General features: G+C 40.3%; 1 long non-coding RNA gene and 1 pseudogene across 3 annotated transcripts; both read left to right on the top strand.

Annotated features, from left to right (window-relative positions):
• The first annotated feature begins 708 nt into the window (after positions 1-708).
• On the top strand, positions 709-1889 carry LOC120239776 (annotated as a pseudogene).
• A 3699-nt stretch (positions 1890-5588) lies between these two features.
• On the top strand, positions 5589-17744 carry LOC120239771. 3 transcript variants are annotated; one of them, XR_005530502.1, is made up of 8 exons: positions 5589-5671; positions 6130-6262; positions 10776-10886; positions 13194-13337; positions 14049-14106; positions 16584-16671; positions 17012-17206; positions 17437-17744. It is a non-coding gene; the product is annotated as an uncharacterized LOC120239771 (long non-coding RNA). The 3 variants fall into 3 exon arrangements; XR_005530503.1 differs by lacking the exon at positions 6130-6262; XR_005530504.1 differs by lacking the exon at positions 6130-6262 and having other exon boundaries at positions 10773-10886.
• The last annotated feature ends 1378 nt before the right edge of the window (positions 17745-19122 follow it).

Below are 19122 nucleotides of genomic sequence, written 5' to 3'. Positions count from 1 at the left end.
GAATATCGCCATTTAGTTACCTGGGTCTCCATTACATGCTTGGCTTCAGATGGGTCACGCACGGGGCAGACTCGATTGCTTGTTACTTCCATGCCAATGTACCCGGCCCCGCCTGTAAATCACCTTTGGGGTAAAGCACTTATGACAGTCTTGCTGCCTTGCCAGTGACTTGTTTGGATGAGCATGTGAACCTCTTCTGGAAAATAGTCTTTAATACCCTTTGGAAGGTCATGTTGTCGAATGTAAACAGGGTGTTGTGATACTGACCTTAGACCTTGAGGAAAAGCATTAAATCCATACCAAGGATGGTGGAGCAGAAAATTTGAAGGAGCCTGTATCCTGATGACATCATTGAGCCACTGGTTCAATGTTGGGATGGCTTTTCTCTGATCTTTTTGTTAAGTAATGTCCTTGTGGCTTAAGCCCCACTAGTCAAGTTTTCTGTTACTTGCAGCTATAACTACTCCTAACTGATAGAATATCCTAAAAGGGAATGATATATTACATTTTGCTTTTCATAACTTTTAATTTCACACTGTAGAAGCTCTTATACTATAATTAAAAGTATAGTTTAGTTCTTGCCTGCCACCCCTCCCCCTGGTGTGCTGGCCTTGCTGAGCCAGCCGGCCTGGCCTCCCCTCTCCCAGGTGGGCAGGTTGCCTCAGGAGGCCAGATGAGAGGGCGGGGCCGGCCAGCAGGTGGGCGACGATGCTGAACTTCTGCACTGCCCCCAACTGCACGAGGAAGAGCACGAGGAAGAGCACGCAGTGGGACCTGGCCTTCTTCAGGTTCCCGTGGGATACCGCCAGATGCCAGAAAGTGGGTGGAGAGTTGTAGGAGAGCAGACTTAGAAGATAAAACACCTGATCCACTAAATTAACATTTTCAAATATGTACAAACACTTTGAGACCTCTGTGATCTGTAGAACTAGACATTTTGCAGAGGCATCAGAAAACTCAAGAACGATTGGGTTATTTTGTTTCTCAAAATTAATTGAAGCAGATACTTGTGAAGCCATTGGGAAAGTCCTTACAGGACAATTCTTTGAGATCATGCAGTATCCACAATATTTGACCTTACCAGTCATTTGAACAATCCACATAGTAGACACAGAAAACAAATGAAAGAATTGAGTGAAGATGAAATCAGGACACTGAAACAGAAACACAATTGATGAAACTTCTGAACAGGAACAAAAACATAAATAAACAACAGCAATGCTCGGAACCCCAGTGCAGAAGAAGGGGGTAAAGAACAGGATGAAGACATTTTACCTTTAACCTTTGAAGAGAAAAAAAACAAAGAATACTTAAAATCTTGATTTGAAATTTTGATTCTTATGGGAAAACAAGACATACTTCTGCACAGGCATGAAACTGATGAACCCCCCAGGGGGTCTCTTTACTCCTGGTAAATTTCAAGCGCTGCTGGCATGTGGGATAAATTCTGGCGAAGAGGTTCTGAGAAAGCGCTTTGAGACAGTGGCAGTAACATTGTTCTGCTTGAAAGCTCAGCAGAAGCAGATGCTGGAGATGTGTGAGAGCTACATTTGGGAGGAAACCCTCAGGGAAGTGAGAGACTCCACTTCTTTTCCATTATCACTGACAACGCAGTGGTCATAGCAGGGGAAGAACATTTGCCTGTGTTGGTGAGCTTTGTTGATGAGTCTCATAACCCAAGAGAGGAATTTGTGGGCTTCTTGTCTTATGAAGCTGATGTAGAAATTTTGGCTGTGAAATTTCACACCACGATAACTGAGAAGTGGGGATTGAACATGAAGTATTGTCATGGCCAGGCTTACATTGTGTCCAGTGGATTTTCTTCCAAAATGAAAGTTGTTGCTTCTGGACTTTTAGAGAAATATCCCCAAGCTCTTCCTGCGTCTTAAATATGTGGTTCTTCAAGGCAAAACCCGTGCCTCTTGTGGGAGGATCTGTTGCATTAGGAGCAATTGAGGAAGTCTGTTCTTTCTCTCATTGAGCTCCACAACTGTTCTTAGAGCTTGACAATGTCATTTCTGCCCTCTTTCAGAACAATGAGGAGCAGGGTAAAGAACTGAAGGAAATTTGCCATTCTTAGTGGATAGGCATGCTGCTTTTGAAATTTGAATGGATCTCCTACAAGCACTTGTTTTATGTTTCGATGTCATAAATAGTGATACAAACATTAGGTGGAATAACTGTATAGCTGGTCAAGCATTTGTACTCTGTCCAGTGTTGATTTCATTGTTACCATTGTTGTTCCTAAAAATGTTCTATCTTTTAGGAGAGCCTTTGGGAAAAATCTCCCGGGCAAACCTCTGATGTCTTCAACTGGTAGCTTGACTGCAGTGCTGCATTAGCTAAATGAAGTGATGAAAAATAATGAAGTTTATCATGAATTTACGTTTGCAGAAGCCACAAATTTGGCAACTAAACTTAATATTCAGATGCAACTGCCTGGGAAGTTCTGCAGAACCCAGGTAACCTGGAATCTTAGTTAACCTCTGAGAGTTACTATAAATAAACTCTCAGTGTCCCAACAGTGGAACACATTATTCAGGAACTGAAAGATATATATGCTCAGAACAGCACCTCAGAGCTCTTAAGTGCTTATCTCTGGTACCCTCTGTTATGGGACAGCTCAAGTTTAATTCATCCAAGGAGCACCATGCTGACATGTACAGGAGGGACTTACCCAACCCAACATGCTCTCGGCTGAGCTGTATTGTTGGAGGGTCAAGTGGAAACACAGAAGGAAAGAGATGGAGCTTCCACCCACCATGTTTGGAGCCCAGCATCTGCCAGACATCAAGTTCTTTCCTAATGTTTATGCATTGCTGAGAGTCCTTTGTATTCTGCCTGGGATGAAGGTGGAGAATGAACACTATGAAAATGGTTGAAAGCGTCTTAAAGCATAACCGAGGGACACTTTGACAGACCAAAGGTCAAGTAATTTGGCTTTGCTTAACATAAAGTTTGATATAAAACATGGTCTGAGGGGTGCCTGGTTGGCTCAGTCGGTTAAGTGTCCGACTTCAGCTCAGGTCATGATCTCATGGTTCATGGGTTTGAGCCCCGCTTCAGGCTCTGTGCTGACAGCTAGCTCAGAGCCTGGAGCCTGTTTCGGATTCTGTGTCTCCCTCTGACCCTCCCCTGCTCATGCTGTCTCTCTCTCTCTCTCTCTCGGAAATTAAAAAAAAAACATTAAAAAAAACCCCCATGACCTGGATTTAATGGTGGACACTTATATCAAACTCTATACAACTAAGTCAGGGTCCCTACAGATAACTCAGAAACCATTGAAATTACCTAAGAGACTTTTAAAGTAGGCTTTCTCTTATGTTTGATATTTGGAAAAATATCTGTAAGAAATTTGAAAACATCTTACGGAAAAGCTGTCAGGTATATGTAGGCCACTTAATCACTGAATATCTTGACTTGTACATGGAGTACGTTAGCCATTGATAATCTGCCTATTTAAGTGGCCCCTGTTTGAACTCTTATGCTTTGGAGACATAACTGTTCTTCCAGAAAATAGCATTGAAAGTGCCACATTGCACTTCTATGTGATCTCTGCTAATGGTGCTTTGGAATTGTTTTAGTTAAGTCATTTTAGACATAACATTTATTATCACTGGATCCAATTGTTGGGTATTGAGTTATCAGTTCTTATAAGAAATAGATTTTGAAGAGGTGTGGGAGAATGGAATACATTTTATAAAATGTTACAATGAAGCTCACGAGTAACCTGGAGTGTGACGTATGTTAAAAATCTGTAATGGTCAGTTAAGGGAGTTAGCAGACAGCTAGAGAGAGAGATAGAGATAGAGAATGGAAAGCATGTGAACTTGCCAAGCAGGGATTTCAGTGTAGATTTTGTCTTTATCAAATGAACTTAAAGGAACAAGTTATAGTTACAATTTGGGCGAGCCTGCCATTGTTGGTGCACATTGGGTTGTTGCTGTTTGCAGTTCTCTGTTGAGTCTACATCTTCATAAGCTTTTTAGCAGGTGTTTGTTGAACCCCTCTGTTTCATGGTCAAGACAGGATCAGAGGCTGTGGATACTGACAACTGATTTGTCTGTTTTCCTCTGCCTTTTTCCATGAGTATATCTACTGCTTTGTCTTGATTTATAAACCTACAAAAATAAGTGTTTGTGGTTTATCTAGGAATAATATAGAAGATATCACTGATAGTTTTGGTGAAGAAAATCAATTTTGTATAGTTTATTTCAACCTAAATAAAATATGAATTTTGTTTAAAAAATAAAAGTATAGTTTATTCACACAACAATTGGCATAATCTAATAACACAAAATCAATAGAGAGGGCACTTGATTCTTACGTTAAGAAAGTAAGCAAGAAATTAATTTAGCAAATACATAATGCATAAATGTGCCTTATTGGTTTAGTACCAATTATCTTCAATGCCAGTTATCTTTAATTCATAAAAGTATCCAAGCTTAATTATCCTCCTCTTATATCATATTAACATCAGCATTTATAGCAAATTTTTATATGCCAACATATGTAGGTCATTTGAAATATTGATGTCTACATAAAGCAAGACCATAAATTGAAAATATTTAGAATAATATGGCACCACTGCAGGCAAGTGTGAGGCTTAATTCTGGAAAAGCAGGCCCCAAACTTAACAGATTACTTACAGTGCTCAAGCAATCTGTGGCCAAAGTGGGGGTGACCCAGGGTATTTGTCCTTTCTCTGCCCAACTTTGCTCTCTGGTGAAGAGCCAGGGAATCAGAAAATACTTACAGACCTTAGGATGATGAGAATTAGGAAAAAATGTGGGAGGTTTGAATATGCCATTAACTAGATACTGGTATCTAAGTATTTGAACCACCCCTATATATCTATTTTCTCAAGGTCAGCTCACATATTACTTAGGAATGCCTGGCATCGGTACAGTAAATAGAGCATCTAGCTCCCTGATGTTCAAGTGCTGAAACAACAGTTGCTCTTAGGCCAGCACATTCTCATCGTGCACAAAAGCAAACCCAAGTCTTTAAGGGATTATTAGAGGAAGGATATTATTTTCTCAGTGACTCAAAGCCAGCTGTGAGGGCCTTTAGTGCAGTTTATGCGTCTTCTGCGTCCCTCTCTTCCACCTTTGGCATGTCTACAATTGGATGAAGTGCTTTTCCTGAAATGGCAATCACTATTAAACCCATTAGCTGGAAACCAAAATGTTTCCCTAATTGTTTAAAGTCTCATTGCGAAAAGGAAGTTTCTATTGATTGCAGTATGAGGGGAAATAATTCCAAGTTCATCATTTTTTTCCCTTTATATAAACATAGTCAGATGAGACTGACATGCTCAAAGTCATCAGATTTACTTCTCCAAAAATTCTCATTCACCCCTAGAAGTTTCTAGTCTGGGTTTCTTTGTGCCCATTCTTTATTTTGTTTTTTCGACCACTTTCTCTCAATTTGTTTCTAGGGCTTGTCTTGTGTGCTGTTTGTCTTTTACTTGTCTTCAATTTTGTAATTAATTTACAATTATTTTTAACGGCAGTTCTTTTAAAAAATTAGTTGGCAGGACCGTACTCCTGGAATATGGTTCTTCTCCTCTTTTCTCCAACAGACATTTCAGTGACTCTCAAGCACTCACTTTGAGCCATTGCCCAATATTTGGAATCCTGATGATGCCTTTCTCTGCCGTGTCCCTTAGGTATGTATCTCCAGTTCATATAACAGTGCCTGACATTTAGTGGGTGACGTTTAATTCATCCTTAACGAACGCAGAACTTCAGGTATTATTTATTTATTAGTTTTTTAATCTTACCAAAAACTCACTTTGACCAAGTGGGTTTGGTTGATATATTCGACCCAAATTAAAAGCAAAAAGCAAACAAAACAGTCAGAATGAGGACTTCTACTGTGGTTACCCAGCATCTTATTTGGTTTAGATTCTCAGCCTCTTTGACAAAGCTTTGCTTCTCTCCTCACCAAACCAGACATGTTGGACAATTTCTGAGCAAAAAGAAAAAATGGTTTTTACTTAAAAGTGCTTGCCATCTGATTAACCTAAATCCCAGCAAATATGACATTACCAACCAACATGCTTTATAACTTTGATATTTGTAAATGGGAGCTATAGATAAATTTTACTAAACCTTTGTTTTATAGATTATGGCTGTATTATTCACATTGAAGGACATTTCATCTCGCTTATAGAAAACTTAAAAGATTGCTCACCCAGAACGTTTCCATAGGGGTGCTGAAAATTATGGAATAGCTGAAGACTGGATTTAATCAGACTGTAATTGTATACTTAGCAAGCTAGTAGTTAATTTCTCCTGAGGTCATTAATTATATAGCTTATCACATTGAAAGAAATTGCTGTATTTGATAATATAAAATTGAATTTCATTTGAAGATCACCATCAAGTGCAGACTGTCAAGTATGTACTCCTTTTCCATGGTGTTGACATTCAGGTATCTTCAGTTTTCTTAGTGAATGAAATTATATGGTAGAGTGGCTGCCAGAATACTTGAAAGGAGAATAAACAGAGATAGGATTGACTGATTCCAATTTGGTAGTAGTTTTGCAGGAATGAGGATAGGAATGTGACAACATTCTAATAGCAAAACTCCAAAGGGTTTTCAGTGTAATCTGTGTTTTAAGTAGCGTTTAGTTGTTGAACTAAGATACCATGTGCTCCTGTAATTGTCTTCGAGCTCTGTGTGCTGGGTAATCCTTTAGCATGATCAATCCCGAGGGGTGAAGAGGGATGAATTAGCTATCTTTTTAGCCATTTCCCAGAAACAATCCCTAGAAGCTAGAGGAAAATTTTTCCAAAGGATTTATGAAAGGTATTTTGGTCCAACTGAGTGTCTATAGTTCCAAAGTTGGTACCTTAAGTGACACTAGTGTTCTATTTCCTTGGTGTTAGCTAAGAGAATTGCTGTACAGAGTTTTTAGACTTGGGACATTGGGGGCAAACAGAACAAAATGGAGAGCCACTCCCTTTGCTTTATTAGATCCAAGTTATCTGAGGCTGTAGAAACTTATCTTTTTGTTAAATTTAATTATGCTCTGTCTTTGTTTGTACTGCCTACCCATTGTGTGCCAATTTCCTTGAGGTCAAAGACTATCTGTCTCAATCCATATAACCCATAGCAGAAAACCAGTAGGCTTACCAGGTTCTTATCTGATATTTTACTGGATAGGCTTCGGATAGGCTGTAATTTTAGCTTTCAGTCTGGTAAAATCAAAAGAAAAAAACTAGATAGCAGTGGATTTTAAAGGTGGATTTTAAAATATTGTCATTTTTTTCTCCTCAGCGCTCCTAGGACAGAGACAGGATTTTGTTTTGGGGTTGAGCATTTCTGTGTCCTGGGAAGGATTCTTTTTTGGGCACTCTGAGTCATGCAGGTGTGAATCAAGTCAAATTAAGTAGCTTGTATTGCGTACTTATTATGTGCTGCACTGTTCTAAATGGTAGTAACTCATTTAAGCCTCATAACAACCCTGTGGTATGGGTACTAAATACTAACTTCATTCTGTGAATGAGGAACCTGAGGCACAAGTCATACAGTGTAGGGGGTAGACCTGGGATTCGAGACCCGGAAGTCTGGCTGCAGAGCATATATTTATAGACTATTACAACTACTTCCTTATATGTCTTGGAATGGCTCCCAATAGTGCCAAAGGAATCCGAAAGCAATTATTTCAGATGAGGATTTTGAATGTTGTTTTTAATAACAGAAACAGCTATCTTATGGAAGAAGCTATATCTCTTCAGAAACTCTATGTATATAATGTATGTGTGCGTGTATGTATGTATGTATGTATGTAATCTATTTACCATGGTGGTCAGAATTTTGGCCACCCAAAGATGTTTATATCCTAATCTCGGAGCCTGTGGATATGTTAGGTTATGTGGCAAGGGTGAATTAAGGTTGCAGATGGAATCAAGATTTCTAATGAGCTAACCTTAGAATTGGGAGATTATCCTGAGTTATTTGGGTGGACCCAGTGTAAAAGTTGAATTGGGAGTCAGGAGTGCTTTAGAATCATTAAGTATAAGAAAGATTTGACCAGCTATTCGAGTCTTTACAGATGGAAGGAGCCACAAGCCTAGAATTGTGGCTACCTTCTAGAAGCTGTAAAACACAAAGAAATAGATTCTTCTTCTATAACCTCAAGAAAGAATTGCAACCCTGCTACATTTTGATTTTAGTCCTGTGAGACCCATGTCAGACTTCTGACCTCCAGGACTATAAGAAAATAAATTTGTGTTGTTTTAAGACATGAAGTTTGTGGTAATTTTTTATATTGGCAGCAGGAAAGTAATATACTTAACTTATTTACCATAAGCGAGGAGCTGGTAAGTTTTTCGGTGGGCTAGGAGATAGGACTTGGGGGGTTTTGTTACTGATAGGAGATTAAAAAAATCGAAGAATCTTTAAGTCAAATAAGAGCCGACCTCAGAATTTTTTTATTCAAAATTTAATTATAAATTTACTACGATTAGGCCAATATTGTGCAATGTTTATGATTTTTCTGAATTCTCAGCACATGAACATCGTTCAAGATTGAAAAAGTGCAGGGGTGCCTGGGTGGCTCAGTCGGTTAAGCGTCCGGCTTCAGCTCAGGTCATGATCTCGCGGTTCGTAGATTTGAGCCCCACTTTGGGCTCTGTGCTGACGGCTAGTTCAGAGCCTGGAGCCCATTTCAGATTCTGTATCTCCCTCTCTCTGATCCTCCCCTGCTCACACTCTCTCTCTCTCTCTCTCTCTCTCTCAGAAATAAATAAAACATTAAAAAATTTAAAAAAAGATTGAAAAAGTATAGAAGAACATACAATGATAAGCATGTATTTGCTTTTCAGTATTTGCTTCTTCAGGCTCCAAAGACAGAAATAGGATTTTACCTTGTTTTTGTCTGATCACCTAGGATTTTACCTTATTGCTAAGCTACTTACTCTCTCCTAGAGGCACCACTAACACCAGTTCCTTCCAGAAGTCTTTCCTGTCTCTATGAGCGTATACTTATGTATCGTCTTTTTCTCTTATAGAACAGTAACATGCTAGGCATACTGTACCTTTGCATTGATTTCTATCTTAAATTCAGAAAAAAAAATTTATGGTAATTAAAAATAAGCAAAACAGAATGTTAATGGAGCTGGCAGGAAGGGAACTCTGCATAATTTTCTACATTTCTGTATTCTGTGAATCAAAATATATCCGGGGGAAGCAGTAGTGAAGGATATATTATGGCTCATGTAAAATAGGTACTCAGAATGTTATTTGATGAACGAAGGAATATGTATATATATATATATATATGAGATGGCTGGATGGCCAAGCTAAGATCTCATTCCCCTGTGAGCTTCTTGCAGAAATTCCTGGGGAAGAGAACGTGAATACCCAGGATATAAGTTCTGACTGAAACATGACTCTTCGATCTTAGGGTTTAGATCTTTGATGCCTGAATGGTAATGGTATAAGGTGAGGGCAAAAACAACCTCTACATTCAAAGCTGCAAGTGTGTGTGCATGAGCTGGAAAGGTGAACACACCTTCAACAGAAAGAGTGCTTTAGTTAGAAAAACCACACGTACTGGGGTAGTTGGTCTTATAATTACAGAGCTTTGCTCATAATTAGAAAAGTATATGTTTGCCAGCTTTGGTGCTCAGTAGCTAAACTGCTCTATGTCACATTGTTGGAAGGTGTTTATGTTCTAGTCAGAGCAGTATCTCTGAAGACACTGTGCCCTTTAGGTAATTTCTAAATTTACTGATACGGAAATAGTTACTTACTCCTGTGAAAATATTTTGTGTGGACTCATTTTTTCCAAGTGAAGTTAGTAGCTGAGCTTGAGAAAGGTTGGAGATGGGGAGGTGATTCCCTGCCCAGTGTCTTGGATCGGCTTAGATGAATGGTGGATTTTGTAGGGCTCTGGATATAGCAGTATAGCTTCCAGCTCCAGCCTAAGACTGGGTGGAGGGCTTTTCATCTCACCTTTGGCACAGAGCCCAAGAGCTTTCTGGAATCAAAGGACTGCAGACAGCATCTTTGGAATGGACATTCGTGTTCTCACGATGGGCGTCATCTGCAGTGGGAGCTAGGGATTCCTTCAAGAAGCTTTGTAAGCATAGTTATGGAGACACACTCACACACGTCATCATACGTATGTGTAGGATTCTTTATAATTTATATAAACCTAAGTGTACTAGACATAATGTTTTGCTTACTTGCACGTTGTTTTATATCTTACTCTTTTTAAAGTTTGTTTATTTCTGAGAGAGTGAGACAGGGTGCCAGTGGGGGAGGGGCAGAGCAGAGGGAGATACAGAATCTGAAGCAGGTTCTTGAACTCATGAGCTGCGAGATCATAATCTGAGCCAAAGTCAGATACTTACCTGACTGAGCCACCCAGGTGCCCTTGTTTTATATCTTAAAAGAAGAAATTGTCAGGGTCCCTAGGTGACTCAGTCAGCTAAGCATCCGACTCTTGATTTCAGCTCAGGTCATGATCTCACATATTGTGGGATCAAGCCACACGTCAGGCTCTTCACTGTCAGCGCAGAGCCCACTTGGGATTCTCACTCCTCTCTCTTTGCCCCTCCCCTGCTCACTCTCTTTCTCTCTCTCAAAATAAATAAACTTAAAAAAAGAAAGAATTGTCAGCCAAAAAGAAAAAAAGGATTTGAGAGTTGATAATGATTAAAAATGTCAGTATCTAAAATTTATTAAATAATTACCATGTGCCAGGTACTGTGTGCCTTATGTGTATTTGCTCATTAATCTCTCTCCTTGCTTAGCAGGGTTTCATAGATACCTCACAGAGTAAGGAGTTTCCTGGCTATTGATGCTGTTAAGCAGATGTTGGCGACCATCTCCTCCAAATGAAATAGAGACGATTCCTCCTTTTGGGGGTAAGTCAGAAGAGGTAATTGCCAGACCCTTTCTAAGAGTCAGTGTTCAGGATTCCACCAGTTAATGACTGAATGCAGTGTTGGGTGATTTGGAGTGTTCACTAATGTTTGTCAAGGACCAATGAAGACTTGAGTTTCTCGCTTGCTTCTGGGTAATGATTGGTGCAGCTTAGAGGTGTGAGGGCAGTCACTGCATACTGCTCTCATTGAACTGAGTCAAGTGCAGAGCGGCCTCGCTCTGTCTTCTAGACTGAGGGCATGGCCATGATTAAATCAGGTCATAGCGCAAAGGCGAGGTCCGTGGAGGAGAAGCTCTGTTTTACTTTTTCTAAGGCCTCTGAGGCTTCTTCAAGTAACAGATACGCACCCAAATTTTTCTCCTTTGCTTCAGCTTCATCTCTGAGCTACAAGGATGGCTTCAAATGGCAAGTTTAGGTCATCCAAGTACCTTGTAATACAGCTGGTATGACAGCACTAAATTGATGCTTGCTGAAAAACAGTTTTATCAGAGAAGTAGGCTATTAATTGCTTCATTAATTCATCTGTGATTTATTTGTCAGGAACCATTCTAAATGCCTGAAAAATAACTTCCTCTTTGGAGGGGTAATCAGATAAAGAAACAGCTGGGTGCTATATTTGTGCTGCAATGGAGATATGAGGCAAATGTGGTAACACGGAGGAGGAATGACTTTTAGCGACAGAGGAGTCACAGTGGCAGTTGTGCCTCAACTGGGATGTGAAAGATGAATAGGATTTCACCAGGCAAAGAAGAGAGAGAAGACAGTTCTGCTAGGGAGGTGATAGCTCTGTGGCTGGCAGCTCTGAGTGAGAGTGGCACACTGCAGGTGGGGAGGTGGTCACAGCTTTGGCGACGTAGGGGTGGGGGTGGTGGGTGTGTTCGTGCTGGAGCAGTGTGTGATGCTCAGTGTGCACGTACAGTAAGAGGTGAAGCCGTATAACTGAAATGCTGGACATTGAGAAAGAAAGAGCCTACATAAAAGCCAGGCAGAGAATTAAAAAAAAAACAAAACACACAAACCCACATCTTAAAGAAACAGACATCTTGACTCAGACTTTTCTTTTTTACTTTATAAGTTTTTATTTAAATTCTAGTAGTTCACCTACAGCGAATATTAATTTCAGGTGTACAGTTTAAGTGATTCAACACTTCCGTACAACACCCAGTGCTCATCATAACAAGCGCACTCTTTAATTGTCATCACTGGGGCGCCTGGGCAGCTTAGTCGGTTAAGCTTCCGATTCGGCTCAGGTCATGATCTCAGAGTTCGTGAGTTCAGAGCCCTGCATTGGACTCTGTGCTGACAGCTCAGAGCCTGGAGCCTGCTTCGGATTCTGTGTCGCCCTCTCTCACTGCCCTTCCCCTATGCATGCCTTCTCTCTCTCTCCCTCTTTCTCTCTCTCTCTCTCAAATAAATAAACATTAAAAAAATGAATTGTCATCACCTGTTTTACCCCCCCCCACACACACACACCTTCCCCCTGGCAACCATTTGTTCTCTATAGTTAATGGTCTGTTTCTTGGGGGGCCCCTGGGTGGCTCAGTTGGTTGCATCTGACTCTTGATTTTGGCTCAGGTCATGATCTCACGGTTGGTGCGATCAACAGTGCAGTGCGGAGCCTTCGTGGGATTCTCTCCCCCTCTCTAACTGTCCCTCCCCAGCTTGTGCTCTCTCTCTCTCTCTCAAAATAAATGAACTTTTTTTTTTTAAAGAGTCTATTTCTTGGTTTGACTCCTAATTTTAAATGATTGACAATGGTTATTGACTCTAGGCATTCCTAGAGGTAAGTAAAGATGGGCCGTAACCATTGCCCATCTTTAATTTATTTTTTTAATGTTTAAATATTTAAACATAAAATATTTTTTTAATGTTTATTTTTGAGAGATAGAGAGAGACTGTGAGCTGGGAGGGGCAGAGAGAGAGAGGGAGACACAGAATCTGAAGTAGGCTTCTGAGCTTTCAGCACAGAGCCCAGTGCAGGGTTTGAACTCACGAACCATGAGACCATGACCTGAGCCGAATTCCGATACTTAACTGACTGAGCCACCCAGGTGCCCCAAAAACTGACAGTTTTGTCTGAACAAGTTATGAGCCCAACTCGGAATGTGAACTGGACCCCCCTCACATGTGGCACAGCAAGCAGTTTTTGCAGCGATACACCAAATTTCGGTCTTCACTTACAGGCAATAAAAAGGAGATTGTTTATATATTTATTTATTTATTTTTTGTCAGCCACATCTGCACACACAAGATAGTGATCTCCATCTGTGGGTTTATCTTTAAATAGAAATGGAGCTTCCTCCTGAGGGCTCAGAGGCATGCTTTTGGTGAGCGCCACCTGCCACGTTCTGTGATATCTCACACACAGAGACTAACTCAAGCTCTGGCAATGTCTGTGAGGGGTCCAAGCATTTCATTCCCACCCAAGATGGTGAGCACCTTTGGGAGAAGGATCACATCTTAGGATTCTCTGTAGCTTGAATGCATTTATCTTACTTGTTAACTGAATGGCAGAATGAATTCCATTCACAGGCCATCCTGGAGAACCTATGAATAGTATGATCTTCGGTTTTGCCACTGACCAGACTCACCCTCCTTGTCCAGGCTGACATCGACAGGCCCTGATTTTGCTTCTGTGACCTGTTTTTTTTTTTCAAAAATTTTTTAATATTTATTTTTGAGAGAGAGAGAGCACAAGCAGAGGAGGGGCAGAGAAAAAGAGAGAGAGAGACACAGAATATGAAGCAGGCTCCATGCTCCGAGCTGTTGGCACAGAGCCCAATGCAGGGCTCGAACTCATAAACTGCGAGATCATGACCTGAGCCAAAGTCAGATGCTTAACTAACTGAGCCACCCAGGTGTCCCACCTCTGTGACCTGTTAAAAAATATTCACCTGGAGACTAATGTTCAGAGTTCCCTTTTTTCAAGCCATAGAACAGTAGTCATTTGATTAAAAAGCCAGTGGTTAATTAAAGTGCTGAAGACTTTCTTTGGGAGGGCTCACGTCCTTTGCAGACTTTTGTAGGGTCCTCCTATCTCTGCTCATTCCTGAAGAGGACCCCTCACTTCACACGTCTCTAGCAGAGCCTGCAAGCTTTGCATCACATCTAATTTTACCCATTTCTTTGTCCATTCCTTTAGGGTCTTGTTCTCTGAAGTTGGCTAATGGCTGAAGTCATCTGTGCCAAGTGCAGAGTCCGTAAGTTCAAATTGAATTTTTAATAGGGACTTGGTGGAAACAGGGTGTTGACTCAAAAGAAAGAGAGAACATTCTGGGACTTTTGACCTTTCTCATATCAAGTACCCATCTGGACCTGGATTCAGAATTCCATGACCAGAGGCAGCTCAGAGTATCTCACTGTTTCAAAGTGAGAAACAGCCAAATGATGAGCAATTCTCTGAAACCAGATAGAAATTGAGGATAGTGAAATGATCCCTTCTCCTCCCACCACTGGCTGGGAGTTTATTTAAAACAAACAAACAAACAAACAAACAAAGCAGGAGACTAATTGTGAATGAAATAAAGAGCATCAAAAGAATCTTCCTAATTAGCTTAAATACTGATTGTTACCATTAGAAATGAGTCAGCCTAAAAACACACGTAATTGCAGTCTTCCTGTGTTGTGGGAAGCCTAGAGACTAAAGAACTACATTATTAGCAGGAAAGGACAGGCCATGGTGACATCCATCATAAGGAAGCGATGGTTTTGCCATCACTGACTGTGGCATGTGACCTTTGCCTGACTGAATGGAAAGCATCTGATGCCCAGGACGCTGGTAGTCTTCCCTACACGGCCAGTACACGAGTGGCAAGTAGGTATTACCACTCTGGTTTGGCAAATGGGAAACCGAGGAACTGGAAATTATAATAACTAGAATTAAAGTGAATTATTGAAGTTTAGGGCAAAATTGTGAGAGACTTCAGTGCCCTCTTTCTCTTGCTGTGCTCTTTTCCCTCCCTCTTCCATGCTTCTTTCTTATTGCATAGTTCTCCTGTTAAAATTTCCCTTGGGTGGGGGTGGTGCCTGGGTGGCTCAGTCCGTCAAGCATCCGACTGGCTCCTCAGGTCGTGATCTTGTGGTTCATGAGTTTGAGACCCATGTTGAGCTCTGCTGACAGCTTGGAGCCTGGAGCCTGCTTTGGATTCTGTGTCTTTCTCCCTGCCCCTTGCCTGCTCATGCTCTTTCTCTCTCTCAAAAATAAATAAACATTAAATTTTTTTTTTAATTTTCCTTGAGAAAACTGTGTTTTTTATACCTCTGTGTGAATGTTAATCATCATCCTCCTTGTAGAGGGCACTTGAGTATTAACTCTTATCCCTAATAATGATACAAAAATTTGTGAATGGGCCCTTCTAAACCCTAAATTCATAAAGAAATTACAGACATCCTTAATTAGCATGAATCTGGTAGAGGAGGAAGGAAGAAGGAACAAAATCTTCCTAGTGCCCTCCCCCACCCCACCCCACCCCGGACATCCCCTTGCACACCTGCCTTGCATAAGGAGAGGTATCTAGGAACAGGTGGGGTAGCAGAGAGCAATTGAATTTCTTCTGGTGATGCAAGTGTGAATGGCTGATTTGCTAAGTTAACCAAAAGATAGCCTTTCAATGAGTATGTATTACCAGATATTACTTGAGAAATATGTGATGCCCAGATTGGGGATTATTGATTAGTAGAATCGTTGTTTTAGTTCAGTCAAAATACAATAAGCAAAAACAACTTGTATGTCATTGCTTATTCAAATATTTCTAATTATATGGCCCCTAGGTAGGTGTTCTTAATCTTATTAGTGTTGTGAACTTTTGGGCAGTCTTGTGAAGTACTTTTTTTTTGTTGTTTTTTTGAGCGGGCGAGACATATGTGTCACATACCCCTGTATGTGAGCAGGGAGAGGGGAAGGGCAGAGAAAAGGAGAGAGAGAGAGAGAGAGAGAGAGAGAGAGAGAGAGAGAGAGAGAGAGATAGAAAGAATCTTAAGCAGGCTCCATGCCTAGTGTGGAGCTGGTCGCCAATCGTGAAATATGACCTGAGCCAAAATCAAGAGTTGGATGCTTAGCTAACTGAGCCACCCAGGTGCCCTGAGCATAGCATTTTTAATACATAAAATAAAACACTTAAAATTTTGAAGAAAACCAATACTACTGGAAGACATTAATCAAAATTTTTGAAAATTCATGATTTATGCTTTATTAATGAATTTAAAAAGATCTAGTACACAGACATAATGGTTTCATAAATTCATAGTAGTGATGAATACAAATAATATTTTAAGGTATCTGCAACGACTATACTCAAATATTTAAAATATTTGAGGTTTCTTTGGAGGTGAAGGTACAAATACCTGAATACCTGTGGCTATTAGTGACTAGTGGTCCATATTTATAATGGAATGAAATACTATATTTAATTCAACATTGATGAAAGGTTTGCAATAGACTTCTTGACTCAGCAGTCTATCTATCTCTTTGAGCTGCGGGGTGGTGTTGGAGGGAGAACACAGCCTTTGAATCACAGCTCTGAGTTCAAGTCTCCCTGAAGGATTTACTTCTAGTGTGACTTGGCTATTTTAGTTAACCTTTTGGAATTTAGTTTGCTTCTATTAAAATGGGAAAATAGTGAATTCTGCATGAAGTCATTGAGCAGACTGAATGATATAATGTATATTTAACTTCTAGCACAATGCTTGTCATGAAGAGGGAGCTCAGCAAATAACAACTCTGTCTGGACACCTTTTCCCCCGCAGCTGAAGGGAAAGTGAAATAGGTAAGATATTTGTTAAGTTAAGTCTCACACTAACATCCTAGTTCTGGATAATTCTCTGTCTGAGACAGGGTACATACAATCTTTCAGTTTCAAAAGAATTTGGGAAGGAAGATACGTTGGAAAATATATTCCATTTTATGCAGCTCTAAAGCAAGCTATAAATCTCTAGCTGTCTAAAATTTCAAGTCTGTAAAATTCAAACAAGTTTTCAGGAATTAATTGTTAAAAGGTAATTAAAATTCCAGTGAAGTTAGATACCATTTTAGGATTTGGAATGTTGGCTTTTCTGTTTTATGATGATATGAAGATTTTAGTTGAGTCCTCATCTTCTCCCACGCAGAACCGAGAGCTGGCTGACATACCATGGAGCCCTGTAGAAGCCTGAAGAACAGGAGGGCAAAACCCTAGTCTCAGGAGCCTGAGCCACTCCCTCAAGCCACAGATCAGAAACAAGGCAGGTTCTGGACACAGTGTCCAATTTCAGGTGTTTTCCGGACATCCCTAAACTGAGTTAATGGAGAAGAAACTCCACAAGGTATTTCCCGAGTGAGAACTTCTTGAATTTTAGCTTCTGAAGCTGTCAAGAAGTTATTGGATTTTTGGAATTTTTTTTTGTGACATATTCCAGATATCTTAGAATCTACTAAAATGTATTTGAATTTTACAACTTAAAATCTTAACTTGGAAAAAAAATAGAGCCTATTGTGTGGTATATAAGACATAAATCTTCAATTTAATGAAACTTGTTTAAATTTCTGTTTTCAGATTTGGGAAGCTTCAATCAAGGTCATCTGAGAAGTAGGACCCAGTGTATTACCATTACTTATGGGTGTCGACATAGAGATTTATAGACATGGGAAAGACTAGACAGTAAGAATGCCTGTAAAGAGGCGCCATGTTTCACCAGGGACTAATGTCTTCAAGTTACCTTGCAAATGTTAAGAAATATGCCTACTTAATTGTATGGTGCATTTTCCATGGTCTTTGCTTTATTCATTTCATGTGCATTTTGATTAAAAATTTTGCATTTTATTATCTTTTATGTTTTGCAATAAATACAAACCTGGACTGCTTTTTTCCCCTCGTTTTTCATTCTTTTCAGAGGTATGGTGAGCATTGAATAAGATAATAATTTTGAAATGCTTGTGTCTTGTCCATCTGGGCTGCTGTAACAAGTACCACACAGTGAATAGCTTGGTTAATAGAAGTTTATCGCTCACAATTCTAGAGGATGGCAGTCCGAAATGACGGTGCCAGCATGTCAGGTGAGGGTTCGCTTTCAGGTTACAGACTTCTTACATCCTCATGTGGCACAAGGGGCTCCTGGAGCCTTTATTATTAGGCACTAATCACCTTCCAAACGCTCCACCTCCTAATACCATCACCTTTGGGGGTAAGAATTCGACATATGAATTTTGGGAGGACACACTGTGTGATACTGTGGTTTATAAGAAATATATATTTGGCCATTTAGATGACCAAAATATACAGTACTTTCCCCCTTTCTGCGTTTCACTTTCTGAAGTTTGTTACCTGAGGTCATCCTTGGTCCAGAAGCAGGTGATCCCCCTTCTGACATTATTAGAAGGTCAATGGGAGCCTAACGCTACATCACAATGCCTCACCTCACCTCATCCTGTAGTCATTTTATCATCTCCCATCATCCCAAGAAGAAGGGTGAGTACAGCCCAATAAGAAATTTTGAGAGAGAGAAACCACATTCATGCAACTTTTATCACCGTAGGTTGTTATGATTGTTCTATTTTATTATTATTGTTGCTAATCTCTGTGTGCCTATTGTATAAACTTTATCATAGGTATGTATATATAAGAAAAATTGTATATATAGGGTTCTGTACTATCTGAACTTTTAGGGATCCTCTAGGAGTCTTGTAATGTATCCCTTTGAATAAAGCAGGACTACTATATATTTGGTCTTTGTCGGTAGTTCCTGGATCACAGTTCCCCAAACCCTGTGGAATTTCCTAAGTGTTGAGAATGACAAAGGTGTCTTATGTCATGTTAATGAGATGACTCTGGAAAGCACCTAAGGCTGGGGGGTGCTTTCCAGGAGAACCAACCATATGATCCAGTTGGGGCTCTCAAGGTGACTCCCCGACCTCTGGGGAGGGGAGAAGCGCTGGAGGTTAAATTCATCTTCGAGGCCAATGATTTGATCAACCAGGCCTATATAATGAAACCTTCAGAAAAACCACGAGGACAGGGTTTGGAGAGCTCTGGGTGGATGAACGCATGGAAGCAATGGAAGAATGGTGTCTTGGATAGAGCCTGCAGCTCTTTCCCCATGCCTTGTCCTGTGCGGCTCTTCTGCCTGGTTGTTCCTGAGTTATATCTTTTTATGATAAACAGGAAATCTAGTAAGTAAAATGTTTCTCCGAGTTCTGTGAGCTGCTCTAGCAAATTAATCCAACCTATGGGAGTGAGACTTGG

This window comes from Hyaena hyaena, unplaced genomic scaffold, assembly GCF_003009895.1.
Source record: "Hyaena hyaena isolate Hyena2069 unplaced genomic scaffold, ASM300989v1 scaffold_236, whole genome shotgun sequence".
NCBI classification, from domain to species: domain Eukaryota; kingdom Metazoa; phylum Chordata; class Mammalia; order Carnivora; family Hyaenidae; genus Hyaena; species Hyaena hyaena.
The sequence above is the reverse complement of the archived record's forward strand: the minus strand, read 5'-3'. Positions and strand labels throughout refer to the sequence as shown.